Source organism: Vulpes vulpes, chromosome 9, assembly GCF_048418805.1.
Source record: "Vulpes vulpes isolate BD-2025 chromosome 9, VulVul3, whole genome shotgun sequence".
Taxonomy (NCBI): Eukaryota; Metazoa; Chordata; class Mammalia; order Carnivora; family Canidae; genus Vulpes; species Vulpes vulpes.
The window spans coordinates 67,996,508-68,014,978 of NC_132788.1; the positions used below are offsets into that span (position 1 = coordinate 67,996,508).

At 35.5% G+C, this 18,471-nt stretch overlaps 1 protein-coding gene across 17 annotated transcripts in view; it reads right to left on the reverse strand.

Moving 5' to 3' along the window:
* Positions 1-18,471, reverse strand: part of CNTN4 (contactin 4) — a 909,482-nt gene that overhangs the window by 496,996 nt on the left and 394,015 nt on the right. For 2 of the 17 annotated variants that reach the window (XR_011994334.1, XM_072720391.1), the window contains exon 1: positions 9,701-10,074. The exons of 12 other annotated variants lie outside the window; for them this stretch is intronic. The gene's annotated coding sequence lies outside the window, so the exon portion shown is untranslated. Of the gene's footprint in view, positions 1-9,367; positions 9,670-9,700; positions 10,087-18,471 lie in introns of those variants that run through there. 3 more of the 17 variants (XM_072720392.1, XM_072720383.1, XM_072720379.1) reach the window with 2 other exon arrangements.

Sequence of the window (18,471 nt, forward strand, 5' to 3'; positions counted from 1 at the left end):
CAGACACTATATATTTTAGTACCAATTTTGTTTTTACACATTGAAATGAAAGAGTGTACTAAGAGCCCCTTTGCACTTAGTTGCTATAATATTTACTTACAAATTATTATCTTTAATACTAACAGCACTTTGCAGTTATAAAACAACTTGTTCCAAAAAGCTCAAAATGTTTCCTCACATATTAATTCAACTCTACTTAAGAACACATCCTAGGGAGTGATGGCTACCCCATTTCGAGGGTATAAACAGGGTTATGAATAGGTTTCAAATTAGTCGGCTTGCTCAATTCAATCTTTTAAAGCAGGTGGAAAGGAAAGCACCTGTGAGGGACCTGTAGGGTAGGTAAAGGTCTAGCTTTTCTGTTAGAGGCGAAAAGAGGGAGAGGGCTGCCTTGGTAACTTGGTGGCTTAGTCACAGAAACCTAGTAATAAACGAACAAACAAAAAGTATGCCCCAATTCCTCAGCTATTTTAGGCCAACCAAATTCTAGGTCCACAAAAATATCTGGAAAATTGTTTTGTTCATCCATATTACATGGCCTGTATATGATAACTTAAAGAAAAGTCCTTAAAGAGCATAGGACTTTTAGCTGGAGACAAGAGCCAAAGGGGCTAAAGGAAGCAGTGGATATTGAGAGACAGAAAAGCAGCCATAGCTCCCCGGGGTGACCTACAGAACATGTCCCTCCCTCTTCTTCAAAGATACATGCCCATTAAGGATGCATTTAGTTTGGGCAATTGAGCCCTGCTTCTGCCTTTGGCTCATATCATGACCCCATGGTCCTGGGATTGAGCCCTGCATCAGGCTCCCTGCTCAGCAGGGGAACCTGCTTCTCCTTTTCCCTCTTATGCATGCTCTCTCACACATTCTTTCTTTCAAATAAATAAGTAAAATCTTATTTTTTTTAAAAAGAATGCATTTAGTTGATAAGGCAATAATTTTTTAGCTCTTTTGTTCAGTGCTGTATCCTTACAGCCTAGAAGAGGGTGAGGTAAATAGCTGACATTTAATTAATAATTTTTAAATGAATGAATGGATGTAGGCCAGCAGTCCTGCTAATTCTGTCAGCTGCACAGGTCCACAAGGAAAATGCCTATGCCTAAACATCAAAGCATGTGTTCCTTGTTTTCTTTTACCAGATAGAACTTCTGAAATATCTTATGCAAAACTAAATAGCATATGGGCTGTGTCTTGAAGTCAAAACAATCAGAAATAAGACCATCGTTTTGTCCCTTAAATGTGATGCAAATGTCTGCAGATTTCCTCTACTTGCCTGGTTAGATATATGCTCAGTGAGAGTCTATAGAAAGTTAGACTAAAAAAAGAAAAGAGAAAAAAATAATCAACTTATTCCTTTTAAAGCAGTGTAAATTACGTTTGGCAACTTTAGTGCCAAATAAAAACCAAATAAAAATACTACATGTTAGTAAAACCAAAAACTATAATTATAGTATATTAAATTAAATTACTCAGGTATAGCAGAATATATTTATTGATTAAATTTTGTGATATTTACTTCATCTTTTTATCAGTAAAATATGAGTTCTTAAATTTGACTCCTACAAAGTGACAATTCATATGACATGGTAGAGTTTAAAACAAGCTTTATAGGAATTCTAATATGCTTTGCTCTGCTCTCCCCTTAAATTCATCCCTAAAAGTACACAGGATGCATTACTAATGCCCTTTCCATCTTTTAGGTACACTACATGCCACGTCATGCTGTAAAAGCCCATGTTTTCTCCCCTACCAGTGAGTATTCTTTCAAATAGCTTATAATAGAGTACGTAAACTGAACGGGTATGGATCTGATATATTTGTTTTGGCTTCAAATATTTAAAAACAGATAGTCATATTTAAAATTTGTGACATGTGGCAACACTGGGCTGACTATCCTATATAATGATAGCATGCAAGAGGAACACTTATGTGCTATTCTGACATCACCCTGTGCTTTGCTTATTTTCTGGCATCTGGTCTGCTTCATTCATTCATGCCTGGCTTCTACAGGCCTTTACTTTCGGATTCTCTGACTTTCAGAGTTCCTACATCATGAAATGTGCATAAAATCTGAAGAGAAACTCAAGAGTGAGTTTTTTTGTCAGGGAAAGAGCACCATATGGGGCTCTGGAAACACTAGGCTCCATTCCTAGTCATACTACTAGACAGCCATTTTATCTTGGGTAAGCGTCCAAGCCCATTAGAAGGGAGTCAGACGAGACAATCTGTAAATAACTTCCAGACTGGAAATTCTGTGATTTCATGTCCCTATCCCCTTGTTTGCTAGGCTGGCCACGCTTGAACACACAGGAAATAACCTATGGTAGTGTCACTTGCATGAGACAAGGTCTGCTATATTTGAGAGAGAGTTCTAAAACTGTTTGTTTATCCAAAAAAAATTTTAATATCTTAGCCTTGTCCAAAGCAATTGTATCTGTAAAATAATGTATTTTATTTACCAGTTACATATTTTTCCATTAACATGTTCATAAAAATATCTACCTAGATACTACCTAAAATTATCACATATTTCACCAGACGTATTTGGTTCACAATTTGGGAAAAACTCCCATGTGAAGTCCAAAGTTTATTAAAACAGTTACTTCAGAGAAATTATCAGAGCCTTTGCCAAACTTTCAAACACCTTCCTATCTCTACCTTCCAGATTACTTTGAGATTGAAAACTGCCATATACAAACTCAAAAATGTTTCTTGGGTGAAATATTTTACTCTATCACTTTATATAAACATCTTGAATATTATTCACATGATATGAAAATGATTTGGAAAAAAATACACTAAAACCAATGTTATCATTCATCTGTGGCTCCTGATGAAAATAGTCACAAAGATTTTAGCTTACATGTATACACAAACACACACAAACATACCTGAGAAACTGTTTTTCTCCTAATAATCTAGGTAAGAAGGTTTAAAAGTAAGTCATTTTTAAAGTTTCACATCTCTTAAATGTACTCACATGCCACAAAAGGTAGTTTCAACAAGAAATATAATACTACAAGAGAGGTTAACAACAGCAATCAACTGAATACCCTTGTGGATTCCTGCAGGGAGAAATGGGGCGGGGGTGGTGGTGGTGGTGGTGGGGAAACTCCAGGGAAGGATTGTGTCAGTCTAAATATGCTGCTATTCTTCTTTCTGAGCACACAGCCAGACAGCTGGCTGGGAGGAAGAGTCACACACCTTAAATTACCAGATTCACACTTAGCACACACATCATAAAGATGCCAGAGACCATGTTTGAACACATAATTTGTTCTCTTCTGGGAGATGGTGGTTGTTTCCCTCTCTGGTGTCAAGCATGATGCCTGTGTGTGAGCAACTCTGCCAGTATGAAAGACGCTCAAATGCATTGAATTCTAAGCAGCTTGGGAGTAAAGTTCTTGCACATAGCTGTGTGTAATTAGTGACATGACTCATTTAGAGGGTCATGTCTAGTAGACAAGGGTATTTATCTGAATGTTTCAGAGACCTAAATATATTAATTTCAACATAATGCTTAGTGGAAGAAAAGCGAAGTGAAATGATTTCAAGAAGTCATTCAGTATTATGGAGTATTAGACCCTACAAAAAGAACTTTAAATTTATTCCTTGGATAGTCAAAGGGATCTAATAAAATTGACTTCCTGAGACTTAGGCATCTACCCATGTCCCAAGACAATTTAAGATAACACAGGTAAATGGTATGTGGTATGTCTTGGGAGAGGAAGATCATAAACACAGATATTGTGAGAAGGATCAAGGCAATTCACTAGCAACTATAAAAACAGCTACACAATTTGCATATACGCTTATGTATCATCATCTACCTAAACAGAATATCTATGTACACTACTGCAAAAATCCTCATTAAAATAGGAGAGTCTACCTCTGGTATCATAATACCACTTCATTTAAGCTAATTACATTTTTAAAGTTTGTTAGGGCATCATATTAAAGAGCCAAGAGTATTCCTTTTTCTGTATATCTCTTTATTGATGTAAATTTCTTAAAAATCTGCACAGTAACTTAACAATACCTATGCCAACTATTTTGAAATTAGTTCCAGTGTCCTTAAACTCAAGATCTTTCTCCTTCAAACCATTTTCCTGTGTAGGAAAGCCACATCTCTTTCAACTGCAATCTACTCCTTGCTCTATTTCCTTATTTACATTTTTTTCCAGGATACTCACATATCTACCCCTTGATATAGGGTTTCCTTCTGGAGAGACTTAAATCTGTCTCCTTTAGTCCCCTTTGCCAAATGCCTGGCACAGGCAGCTTCTCTAAATTGTCATATCCTTAGAATCTGTAGTCCTGCATTTTATATCTAACCATAGAAATACTTTATTCCTTTGCAGTTATTTCTGAATAGCTCCTCTCAATATTAAATCATCCTGTTCCTTCTTTGAAACAACAGAGAAATTTCATGCTAATATGCAGAAGGACTCTCATTTCTACTTTGGAAAATAGGTGAAGACATGTGAAACCATGTACAGAATCCAGAGCCATGCCTAAATCTGATTTACAACTCTACCTTTTTAACTACACAATAAAACAGTCTGATAAACCACTGGAGCTATTAACTATGTGATATTGAATTGAACATCTCAAGTCATCAGAAGCACTGGTTTAAAACCAAAAGCAGTGCCCCTGGAGCTGCCTAGTAACTTTATAATCAAGGGTTTGAAAGCACAAATTATCAAACATACCTGTCACCATTATATTTTTTGCATAGAAATAGTCCATAAGTACAAATCATTTTGGTCATAGAAGGATGCACGACTACAAAATAGAGGAATTGTTTCACATTACTGATTTTACTCACAACAGGGCCTGCTGCCTGAAAAGCAAGGATATCTACCCAATATTAGGAGATTTGGAAAATTAACTTTATACTTTGCATGGATCACATCAAATATAGTCTACAATTTCAATAAGAAATAACATTAAAATTCAAACTCAAGAATAGTAAGCCACATATACAGGGATTTCCTAGTGGTAAAATTTGAGGGAAAATTTAATATTCCAACTTCCATTTAAAAGAGTCATAACACTACTCTGTTCTGGAATAGGAAGTGGAGCCAATCCAAGCTATTACTGTCATCAAAAGGGCATTTACCATCCATCTTCAAGTACATTAGTTGTTAAAAATATATATAAATATTGTTCACTGTTAAGAAGAATATTATTTGGTAATTATTTTGTGCCATTCCAGTTATCCAGCCAATGTATATTTATTTCATTTAATAGTGAAAGAAGCAAAAAACACTGCCATCCTTGTACTACAAATATCAATTCTGAAATAAATTCAGTTTCTTCTAGTACTCACAGTAAAGACATACAGAGGAAATTTACTCACAATTTGGTCTGAGCACATCAAGAAGCCCAAGCACCATCAGTAGTGAATTTAGTAAATTCACAGTTTGTAATTTTTAACAGTCTTCATAGCAATAAACAGTCTGAGATCACAGAAAAAGTGCCATAAAGAAAATTTTCCATGAATTTTTTTAATGTGACTTAAATTACACAAAGTTGATCACTTGTTTATGGTGTCAGGTATATATAGTTGATCCTTGAACAACATGGGTTTGAATTGCATGAGTACCCTTAGAAGTGTTTTTATTTTTGTTTTATAGAGTATCGTCCTATAAATGTATTTTCTCTTCCTTGTGATTTTTTTCACAAAAAAAATAGGCTTAACTCCTAATAGCCTACTGGTTAACAGGAGTTAAGTTTAAGTTTCTGGGGAGTCAAAAGTTTATGTAATTTTCAAGTGTGCAGGGACATATAACTTACAAAATACATGTTAATCAGCTGTTTATGTTATCTGTAAGGCTTCTGATCAATATTAGGCTATTAGTAAAGTTTTTGGGGTGTCAAAAGTTATACATAGATTTTTGACTGTGTAGGGAATCAGAGCCCCTAACACCTGGGTTGTTCAAGGGTCAAATCTATTTCTTATTGAAATCACCAATGGCTTTTCTTTTCCATACAATTAAATAAGACAGTCATTTCTTGGGGAAAAATAAAATCCTTGGTACTTTTTTTTTTCTTTTTTTTTTAAATCAAGCTCTTTAGTATCCTACTACATTGAAGTGTACACTCATTTGTGAAATTTTTTATTTTAAATTAATTATTGTTAGCTTAATACAGTTGGATAAACCCATTTAATCACCTACAGTTTAGAATTTAAGGTAAATTATTCTCTTACTTTAAACATTAATATAAGCAATTATATACACACATCCATAACTTTCAGGTCCTTTCTGCACACCCATGTCTAGGATTAAGTAAATGTAATACACAACAGAGCAGGACATCATCATGTACTTTATATCTTGATGATGTCTCATAAGAGAAGGTGGCAAACAAACAGGTCAAAGAACATTCCCAACTTTGTTTCTGTTTGATTTTAGAACAACTCACAATAAAAAGGGGGGAGAGGACAGGAGACAGGGTAGAAAGGGAGAGAGTAGGGATAAAGAGAAAGCAGAAGAAAGGAAGAGAATTAGGAGAGAGAGAGAGAGAGAGAAAGAGAGAGAGAGAAGAAGAAGAAGAAGAAGAAGAAGAAGAAGAAGAAGAAGAAAATAATAAAGAATCCTAGTAACATTTTGCTTTACATGACAATTAAATCACATTTCACTCAGTCCCTCGGCAGTCTGAAGGGCTTTCCGGGAGTGAATGAGAGGTTAGAATGATGTGTCATGAAATCACAGACTTCCAAGACAGTATCTTGGAAATCATTCCTCATTTTACAGGGGGAATACTGAGGCAGAGAGAGGTAAAGTGGCTTGTTAGAGCTTGCACAGCAATTTGAAAGAGCTTCACTCAAGCTTCCAGTGTTATTATTGATCATTCATTGAGTGGATACTTTGACAATGCATAGTAGTCAAGACTTGCTAATATTTAAAATCCGCCAAAATGTTTAGGGTTATTAAATTCATTTTTTTTTTGTTCCACCATATTCACTTTGAAGTTATTGTAGAGGCAGTTTACAGAGTTTCATTCTGTACCTCACGTTTGCTAACCCAACCTATCACAGAGGGCTGGAGTGCAGTTTGTGAGCAAGGACGACCTGCTTACGACTGTTGCTGAGGATGTTGTGAAGTCCTCTTTGTGCTTATCCCAGCACCTCTGGGGACAGATAAAACATTTGCAAAGGGCCCAAAGCACACACTGCCAGGGGCTTTACTCTCTTCTGATGAGTCCCTTGTCAGAATTTCCTCCACTTTGTTCAATCTCAGCATCTTCTTGATGCTGAGGGGTATATTGAATTCAGAGTAGTACAGAAACTATCTAGATTTGTATGCATACAAACACATACAGAGACATACTATCTTTACATATAAAATATATGCCTTTTCCTTTATTATCTTTTATAACATTTTACATTTATTTTGAAGACCAATTAAAACACTAGGGCTTTAAAAGCACCCCCTTACAAAGCATATTTAACACACATCTGACTTCCCCATCTGTCAAGTGGCTAGACCCTAAACTAACTCCTGGAGCATCCAATCCCCTTTTTTACAGATTAAGTACAACTGGGGAGAGATCATTCCAATTTTTAGAAAATAGTCAAAACACTTCTAAAGTAACAGAAGCACATTATAAATCTTGCAAAACCTCTTATAACTGTGGTGACCAGCCACAAAAATGATTAACATCATATGAGATGAAATTTCTAAATGTTTAATGGAAAATAAAAATCAAACTTAAGGGATCCCTGGGTGGCGCAGCGGTTTGGCACCTGCCTTTGGCCCAGGGCGCGATCCTGGAGACCCGGGATCGAATCCCATGTCGGGCTCCTGGTGCATGGAGCCTGCTTCTCCCTCTGCCTGTGTCTCTGCCTCTCTCTCTCTCTCTCTCTCTGTGACTATCATAAATAAATTTTTAAAAAATCAAACTTAACTACTTCAGAACAATACTTCGTTACAAATGGTAAAAATTCCTACTACATAAAAAATTAGGACTACCTTCTCTTCTTACAATTTTAAACAAGGTAACATCTTTGCAAGATCATATACTTGCACTAGTTAGAAAAACACCAACTTTTTTTTTTTTTTTTTTAAATAGCTGAGGCTTCCTCAATCAGTAATGATCACTTAAAAAAGTCAGCTATGTTTTGAAGGCATGAAGCTATTCTTTTGTTTAGGGGAAATGTAACCATCAAAACCACTTGCCTGCATTTCAGATTTCAGTTATTCACATCCTTAAACACACTTGTATTTTTCCAAAAACAGAGTTCTCTGCACAGACAGCCCTGGGACTGCTCACTACCTAGAGGTTAACACAACCATTCTCCTTTTGCTCCATCTGGCCAGATGTTAAATGTTTTTTATTAGCTTGTTACCTTTTCCCTCCAAACCTCAAGGCCTGAAAATGCCTGTGCTCAGGTAGACAACCATCTATTTTAAGTCTTCTCTCTCTTGTATCGTTCCTATCAACCAAATCTAATGAGAACATATTCTGTCCCCACCAGTGAGACACTTTCATACTTCACAGCTTGTGGTTTTTCTCCGCTTTGAGACTTACTGCCTATTCAGGAAAATTGTATTTCCACTCTGGAAATTACAGGATCCTCTGACTCTATGGTCTCAAGCTCATTGAGGGCACTTTGATTCCCCTTTTCAGGAATGAATGATTTCAAGTTCATTTTGGTCCACAACAGCTCTGGCCATTGGTTCAGGCAGTTCAAGCCTCTTCTATTCAAATTCTATTCTTACAACAGCTCAATTGTTCTATGTTCAATCCAGGAAGAAAAGTGTAATTTATATTTAGGTTAGGGAAACCCAGACAAAAAATCCACATAGCCCTTTCCATAGTGATAACAATCTTTAATTTCACTATGCCATTGATCATTTGAGAGACATTATGCAAACATTATCAACAATATTAATTTCTAATATCATTTTCATGATCAATTCTTCTTGCAAGGATAACAAATATTAATTTGACAGATTACACTTGGAGACACATGAAAGATAAATGAACTCAGATTTTAAATTTTTTTTTGCTTTTTAATTAACATCACTTCATAAAAAGTGGCACATTCAAAAGCAAAACTGAGCTAAAAAATAGCCTCTTATTTTGAAACACTGACCCTCAGCATGAAGGAGGAGATATATAGTTTATATTTGCAAATATTCCTAATATATCATTTCCACCCCTCACCCCAGCAAAGTTTCTAAACAGCATGCAACTGAAAAACAAGAGAAACTTTCCTGTTTCTACCTTTCTTAGTGGCAGCAGAGAGAAGCAAAATAAACTATCTTAAACAAATTCTGGAAATAATGACACATGCTTCTTTTATACATAAGTGCATGTAAAATGATGTCTTCACATATATATTACTTTTACTTACATTTTTCTTGCAATGGTCAGAGATAAAGAAGAAGATAAACATATGCTCTAACCATCCTGAGCACCACGGAAAATGCACCCATGCTTCCAAATTAAAAATAAAACCAATAATTCTTAACTTCTATAAAAGCATTCTGAAAGATCTCTTATTTTCCTGTATGAATAAATTATAAAAGAGATCTGACAGAAACAGCAAGCTCTAAACAGATTACACTCTGTCTCACCAGCTTGATTCAACAAAGAGCGATGGAACAGCAAATCAAATGAAGCTTGCAAAGTCACATTCACATGGAGCTGTAGGGAGAAAGAAGGGGGAAAAAACCCTGATACTTACAGACTGTAAAGTAAAATGTCCCAGTTTCGCTTTACATGTTACAGCAAATCAAACAGAGATTTCAGCTCTCAGCAAGTCCCTGCTTCCACTACACTGATCATCCACGCAGAACAGGCCCTTATGGATTGCTTAGGCAGCTGGGAGATAATGGGACCATATTCTCAGCTGGGACTAGATATGCTGAACTGCTCTCCGCTGCGTGCTGCATGGCTCTCAGCCAGCATTAATCAAGGAGGACCCAGCTTCGTGGCTGTGTTCCCCAAAGGATCGACATAATTAGCGCATGAATCAAAGACGCACACTGGGAGAATCACACACATCTCTAACTGGCTCTGCTCACATCGAACCTGATTAGGAAATCAAGTTGGTTCCCTGATCAAATGTGTTCAACCTTTCAAAAATAGAGAGACTCACACAGCTGTTTATAGATTTCAAGGGAGGGGTAGAGATTAAGGTTTCCTTCCCAATGGGCAATTTATGTAATTCCTCAACTATAGAACATAATTACACTGGTTGTTTGGTGCATATGGTGGATTTGTCCTGTGACTTGGTTTGTCTGTTAGGGTTTTTTTTTGCTGCTCCCAGGAAGGCTACAGGCTGCAGTCTCATTTCCCCTATGGATTTTTTGAGACATGCATTTGTATATTCTTTGCAGGTCTAGACCCTGGGGACACTAGTTGGACTAAAGGTGGTATCTATGGGGGCATTTAATATCCCCAAAGATATGCGTCCTCTTAAGTACTGGCAGTCCAGCTCATTCAAAACAGAGTGTTTAGCACTGTACTTGCTAAAGTATTCTAAAAGGAACTACAAGTATTCTAAAAGGAACTCTGATGTTGATTGTGCTTACATAAATGAATGCTCTTCATTACTTGTCCTCATGGTGATGCAGTTAAGAGTTGCAAAGTGGTAATAGCATGTGGACAGGCTTGGTTTGCAAAGTAGAGATTTTAGTATTTGAATGTGAACATTTTCAAACAGATCATTTACCAAAACATTTTCAAAAGCCACTACACTTTTGCCCCTATATGCTACCTGCTACCCCTGAAGACCTTTTATAAATGTAAATTTGACCTTAGTTAAGCAAATCTGAGTTAGAGATGTAAAGCACTCTACATGAGAGAAAGAGGCTGTGATCAAGGCACCCATGGGGTGATTTCAAATTCTATACCCACAAAGCACCTAGTAGTTAGTTAATGACCCTATATGATAAAATCTAGGCAGAAACCTAAGTTGTAATTCTCAGTTTGCTATACAATCAGGTGATCTACAAGACACTTTGCCTTTCTGAGACTTCCTTTTCTTATCAAACAGGGTTTAGTTCAGACCTCTGAGGGTTCTCACAGATATAACATTCTAATTGTTCTGAGAATTAGAAAGTAGACCTCCTTTAGCTTATACTTTAAAAAAAAAAGACCTGATCTATTTATTCATGAGAGACACAGAGAAAGAGGCAGGGACATAGGCAGAGGGAGAAGCAGGCTCCCCACAGGGAGCCCAATGCAGGACTCAAAGCTGGAAACCTGGGATCATACCCTAAAGCCAAAGGCAGATGCTCACCCAGGCAACCCTAGCTTACACTTCTAACAGCAACCAGAAAAATGGGAATAAAATAAAGATATACTTCAACAAAACAAAACAAAACTGTCCCAAATGTAGGAGTCTCTGATACCTTTGTGGGTACCAGGATAAATTGGCTAATAAGCAGCTATTTTAGAGAACTGAAGCCATTATGAAGTGTGAGTAAATTATAAATGTGTAAGAGAAAAAAAGACAGGCTGAGCAGAAAATAATTTTATCTAATTCCTCAGTAATTATATCTACTGACTGTAAAACTGGATGAAAAGCCAAAAGTCCAGGTAGATGCTGGTCTTCATGAGTCAATTGCCAGAATACTACAGTTCATGGGGAGAGAGTCTTTTTATATTTAATGAAATTATTCTTTCTTATGCTCCTACTATTCAAAAGTAAAAAAAAGTTAGGGCTTCTCCTCACATTATCAGTTACCTTTTTTATGTGGAAAAATGTGTATCAGCAAGGTCAAAATCACACAAATTGTCTTAGGGTTTTGGTACTGGCCTTAGGGAATAAAGGGAAAATCGACATTTTTATGATCTTTTACTCAATACCCAGAAAAGTAACTCACTCCAAGGACAGAGGCTCTCGTGTAAAATGCATCCTGCCAGACCTTTTCACGTCCATTACAAACTCAGTTATTCCAAACCAGAGACAAGGCCTCAAGCAAATTTACTATCAAAAGTTAATAGCAATAAAACAAAGTGGAGGATGATGAAACAGTATTATTGCACTTTTAAAAATTTTTACTTCGAGTAATTTTTTGTTGGTTCAACATGCTTTTAGAAGTATTTTCAATCAAGTTTCTCTCAGATAACCTATTTCCTTATTTCTTTAAGTATTGTTACAATTTGTCATAAATTGTAAAATGACTGGCATAAATTTCATGTTTGTTATTTTTATCTGGCTCATTATTATTGAGACTTTAGCACATCTACTTCACGCGGCTCATGTGAGGTGCTGACAAAAATAGGTTAATTAAATAGCAATTGTGCATCTCAGTCATATTAGCAAACATATTGCTGCAGTAAATGAAAAAAGGAACAAATTAAAACACTAAAGTGTTTATTCAGTGGCACGGTCGAAATAAATAGTTTAATTGGTTTTAAGTTCTATTCAATTCTTGTTTGGCTGGTAATTACTTTGATTCATCTTTGATTATGATATGTGATAGATTCACTTTGACATCATGTGATTTGCACTTGTTTCTAATGGTAGGTGATAATTACTAACTAAAAATTTCTAACTTCCATCAATTCTTCATACATTTCTCCCCTGAGACATAGCATTTAAAATATGAAGTGGTTTATAATAAAAGCCTAAATCTGGGAAACGTCTGATATTTCTTTCCTTTAAGGTCAAAGTCAACATTAATGTCAAAATAAATATAGCAAAGAGGAAGAGAAAAAGAAAAATGATTAGCAACTACAAACAAAAGAAATTATCTTCACAAAGACAGTATAGCCTGATATATTACCTCAGAATGTATTTCAGAAGCCAAAATATATACAGAGATTGTTTTAGACTTTGCATAGAAATTGCAAGAAACTGCATCTCTTTGGGACTCTGAAGAGTCTGCAATTTTAACAACACTCTTGTCAAAGCTAATAAGAACCTGGGGAATGGGGCTCCTGAGGTCTCTTTCTGGCCATAACACAAGATTCAGCAAGTTAAATACAGCTCTGAGCCTCAGCAAATCTAGGGGCAAAATGAAAGTTATGGCAATAATTTCCCAACAGGTTGAAACTTAATCAATATTTTTTAATGTTTTGGAATCTTCAGCAGTAAGTCATCTGATATGCATACAGCTGCTCATTGTTCCTTCTAGAAGGTGTTCCTATTTCCTATTCCTTGCCTCACTCACTAAAAGTCAGAGTCAAAAGCGAAGACAACTGTGACATTTCTCCAGCTGAGAACAAAATTTCAAAGGAATGAATGGTTCAGAAATCACTGCCCAGGGCACCCACTGGAATGACAATCTAAGCAGCTTGACTGGACTTTCTTTTCCAATCAAAAGCAATGGAGCCAGTAATAAAATAATCGAGAAGCAAGACAAAAGTATGGATCCACATGAGAAGTCTGTGGCCTTATCTCTTTTCCAAGAAGTAATCAGATTCCTGTAACAATGACTCACAGAGACCAGGGTCACAAAACAGTCTATGGGAAAAAATAGCCATTTTAAAATATTATGTCACAATGACATAAAATTGTCCTATGAGCTAGGTAAAAAAAAAAAAAAAAAAGCAAAATGCCTCAATATTTATCTGCTGCCAGTTGGAGCATGTGGAATAACCATTAGCAAAAAATGCCTATTAATTTAAGGTATGCATGTACATACATGTGTATGAGTGTAGAGAGAGGGAGACAGCAAGAAGAGGAGGGACACATTATAGAAAAATTGTTCTGTAAGTGGTATATCTCATTTACTCTCTGGAGTATTTATCCTTAGTGTAATGGCTAGAGAACACATACAAATTTTCTTATCATCTAAAGAGAAAAAATCCTTTTACTCAGAAGATTCTGATTTTCCTTGTAACAAAGATAGAAAGCTTTGAAAGACTAGTTTTTAACTGTCACAACTGAGGGTGTAGGTGGGTGCTACTGGCATCTAGTGGGTAGAGGCCAGGGATGCTGCCAACCATCCTATGGTATATAGCCGACTCTGAAAAAAAAAATTATCTGGCCCAGTAAGTGAATAATGGCACATTTGAGAAACCCTGACCCAAGGGAAGCATGTGGGATCCTCATAGTTAGAATTTCGAAGAATTCAGGGCTGAGATTAAAAACTGACCAGATTTAAATGAGATTATTCTAAGGATAGCTGCAGTAGCAATGCTAAACACCATTTTGCCTTGGAAGTAACTTCAGACTTTTTAATATGCTTTCACAAAAGTTACCACATTCAGTACAATAAGCTTTTTTTTTTAAAGATTTTTTTTAATTTATTCATGAGAGACACACAGAGAGAGAAGCAGAGACACAGGCAGAGGGAGAAGCAGGCTCCATGCAGGGAGCCCGACGTGGGACTCGATCCCTTGCCTCCAGGATCAGGCCCTTGGCTGAAGGTGGTGCTAAACTGCTGAGCCACTGGGGTGCACCGTACAATAATAAGTTAGTTGAAAAACCAAGACAGTACTAAAATTCCAAGTCTCTCAGTGCAAATAAGCAGGGCCTTAGAACAAATAATCAGTGGCATGATCAGTAGGTACAAAAACCAAATCCTAACAAGTACCCAATATGGCCTTTACCTCCCTGTTCTGCTTCTCACAAAACCAAATAGAACAGATAAAAATGAATCTCAGCCCAGTATATGTTACCCTCTCCCAGCAGACCCTGACATGGGAGCCAAAGAAGGCAACTCTTTAGCTAGTTGAGCTCCATATAACTCCATATATATGGTGGGGTTTTGTTTTGTTTTGTTTTGTTTTTTACTATCTCTCTGTTCCTGAACAGATGGATATCATTCTCTCTGTTTCCATGTCAGGAATCTGATCTTACTCTTGAAATAGGTAGAGTTTAAATAGAGAGTTGGGATTAAATGTAAATATGCTTCAATTTATGGACTTTAGTTAGGAATTCAGAATTTAAAATTTTTGTTTACTTACTCAACAACAATTTATGGAGTACCTACTAGATTCATTGTCCATTTTAAATTATTAGGAAGAGAAATAAAATCTCTCAGCATCTGCTTTTCTTACAAACTTTATGCATTTATATAGTATCCCCTACATCATCTTGCCTGGCTCAGAAAAAGTTTACTACATTTCTCATCACCCACTAAGGTCATTATTATTTATAATCAGCTTTATCACTAATGTAGTGCCCTATAGACTCTTCAGCTCTGGTGCTGAGCTCTTTTGTTGGCTCCAGGGAGTGTAGGCGCTGCTGGGTAGATTGCAGGGGCTTTTCATTTTACTTGTTGGCATCCCTTCCATCAACTGCAAAAAGCATTGTGCAGGCTTTTACATGAGGGGACTCAGTTCACTTTTGTTTCTTTTCTTTTTTTTTCTAAGATTTTATTTATTTATTCATGAGACACACAGAGACAGAGACAGGCAGATACACAGGCAGAGGGAGAAGCAGGCTCCACTCAGGGAGTCTGACATGGGACTCGATCCCAGGTCTTCAGGATCACCCCCTGAGCCAAAGACAGACGTTTAACTGCTGAGCCACCCAGGCATCCTCCTACTTTAATTTTTACCACAACCCTATGAAGTAGATGTCTTTACTACTCTCGTTTCATAAAGGCACTGAGACCAAAGATGCTGAATGAGTTGTCCAAGGACTCATAGCTAATATATGGCAGGTTTGGGTTTTCTAAAACTTTATCACATATAATATTTATTTTTCTTTATTGACAATTTTTTTCCAATTATGTTTACAACCAAAAATGGTCCTCAGTATGTTTTCCCTGAGTAAACCAGTGGTTCTAAGTTTGTAACTTTAAACAAGCTGGTATAAAGTAAAGCAAGTGTATTAAACCTTAAAATTGTTGGAAAGAGTTGACCTAGAATAATATATAAATGTAATAACTTTGGACAAGACTATATAGAACACTCAGTTTAAACTTGATTATCTGGATTCCCTTTTGGCCAAAAAAAAATTTTTTTTAATTCCAAACTTACAGTAAAGTTGAAAGAATGGTGTAATGAGTACGCATATGATAATGACTCACAACTAATGTAAACATTTTGATATTTGCTTTCTCTTTTTATTCCCTTTCCTCTCCTTTTCCCTCTTTCCTTGCTACTGTTATACTTTTTTTTTCCCTCTGAATCATTTAAGAATAAGTAACAGACATCTTGGCATTTTATCTTTAAATAATTCTCCAAAGAATTCACCAAATAATGGTTTTTCAGCTTTACTGTTGTATAATGGACAAATAAAATTTAAAGTGTACAACACGATGATTCACCAAATGTTTTTCCAAAGAACTGGATTTTCCCTTACATAACCACAAAGAAATTAACTGATCCAAGAAATCTAACCCTGATAGAAAACTATCATTTACTATATTCTCTATATGTAGATGACATTGTGTTTTGGTGTACTGCATCAGGCATAGGTATTGTCAGTTTGTCCTGTTATTGGGAGTATTAAATTTAATCACCAGACTCCTCTCTTATACTTTATATAAAGTAAACTATAAATTACTTTACTTTTGTAACTAGTAAGTAACAATTGAAGAATACTTCAAGAATGTATAAGTATCATGTTCTCCAATAGCCTTCCACTTGGTCATTTTAGCCTACACTGATGAACCCTGACTGATCAATTTTTGCAATGATGATTACAAAACATCTGGATTCACAAACCTTAATAATCAGTCAATTTCTTTTTTTAAAGGATCCAATCCCACTCACTCAACCGTCTCACATAACATTAGAGTGGTGGTAATGGGTGCCATTAAAAAAAACAAAACAAAACAAAACAAAAAAAAAAAACAAGTTTCTGAAGTTTTCTCAGAAATTGAAGCCAGTAACAACTCACCAAGCTAGTCATGAAAATTTCTTCTATTTCCAGAAAACATGAAGATAGGCAGAAAAATATGGAATTAAGTGCTTCTTTTTAAGGGAAAGAAGGTATATGTCAGGATAAACCTGGATATCACTCTTTGTAGCAATGTCTTAAGTTGAATAATAAGACATCCTTTTCCATATATACTAATGCTACACTTATCAGAGTAGAATCACTTTCAACTTCTTCAGAATGCACTCTATATTAAGGAGGCAAAGATTTCCTTTCAGACATTTTAAATTGTGCCATTTATTGATCTCTAAACCATTCTATTTTGTTGTAGCATTTTTCACCTGGAAATGAATAAAAAATGAAAAGCCCTGGTTGAAATCCATTCTCCACACTGATGTCAGAGTATCCTTTCCAAAAGAGAAATCTAAAGACATTTATTCTCCTGTTTAAAGTCTTTCAATGGATCCCTATCAATTACCTGGTAAAACCCAAATGGTACCAATTCATACAAAGTTCCCTTTCTAATACCCTCCTTTGCCCAATGATTTATGCTTTATATTACATACATTTATCAGGATGTTCCCCTCTTCCTTGAAAATCCCATGCTATTTTTTTCTCTCCACGCAAATATATTCTCTCCTTTGCCTACAATGCTTCCCTACACCTACAAACTTCACCAGGAAATATTTTCAATGTTTTAGAGAACTTAAATACAAAATATAAAACCAGAAATCTTTTAGAAAAAGCATAGGAGTAAATCTTCAGGATTTAGGCTTGGGCAAAGAGTTCTGATTTGATACCAAAAGCATGGTCAATAAAAGGAGAAACTGATAAGTTAAAAATATTTATCAAGTGTTTTTAATATAAACTTATCAAATTGAAAACATTTGCTCTGAGAAATGCTTTGGTAAGAAGATGAAAACACAAACTGTATCATGAGATAAAATATTTTCAAACCACATATTCATTAAAGGATTAGAATCTACAATTCATGAAGAACTGTAAGACTGAACAATTGAAAAAATACAGTTAGAAAATGAGCAAGAAACCTCCCCATGAACAGGCATTTCACTGGAGGATAAACAGATAAGAATATGAATGGATGTTCATTAGCTATTAGGAAAATGCAAACTGAAATCATAATCAGATATAATACACACCTGTCAGAATAGCTAAAATTAGAAAAAAGGAAACATTAAATGCTGGGGAGAATGTGGAGAAACTAAATGACTCACACACTGCTGACAGAGATATAAAATGATACAGCCACTCTGGAAAACATTTTGATAATTTCTAAAACAACAAAACTAAAATTATCATTAAGACCCAAAAATCGCTCTCCTATTATTAACTAATATGTTGCCACAAATGCAATTAGTATTTTCTAAGCATCTATCAAATTCCATGTAGTAAATATTCATACATATTTGCAATAAGTAAAATATAAAAATAAAAGATAAAATGGAAATAAAATAGTAATACTTAATGAATTGGCTTCATAATCATATTTCATTATATAAACAACCTTTTATCAATATTGACTTAATATATTCCAATGGAGCATTTGAAATTATTTCATCTTTTTCTAATTTAAAGAATAACTGATTATTGGTAACATGGAAAGGCAGAGAGGAGAGAGAACAAGTGGGAAAGTAAGTAAATGAGATTCATTCATTCAACATATATTTATTATTTATTTGAGTGCTGGTGAGCCAGACAACAATTAT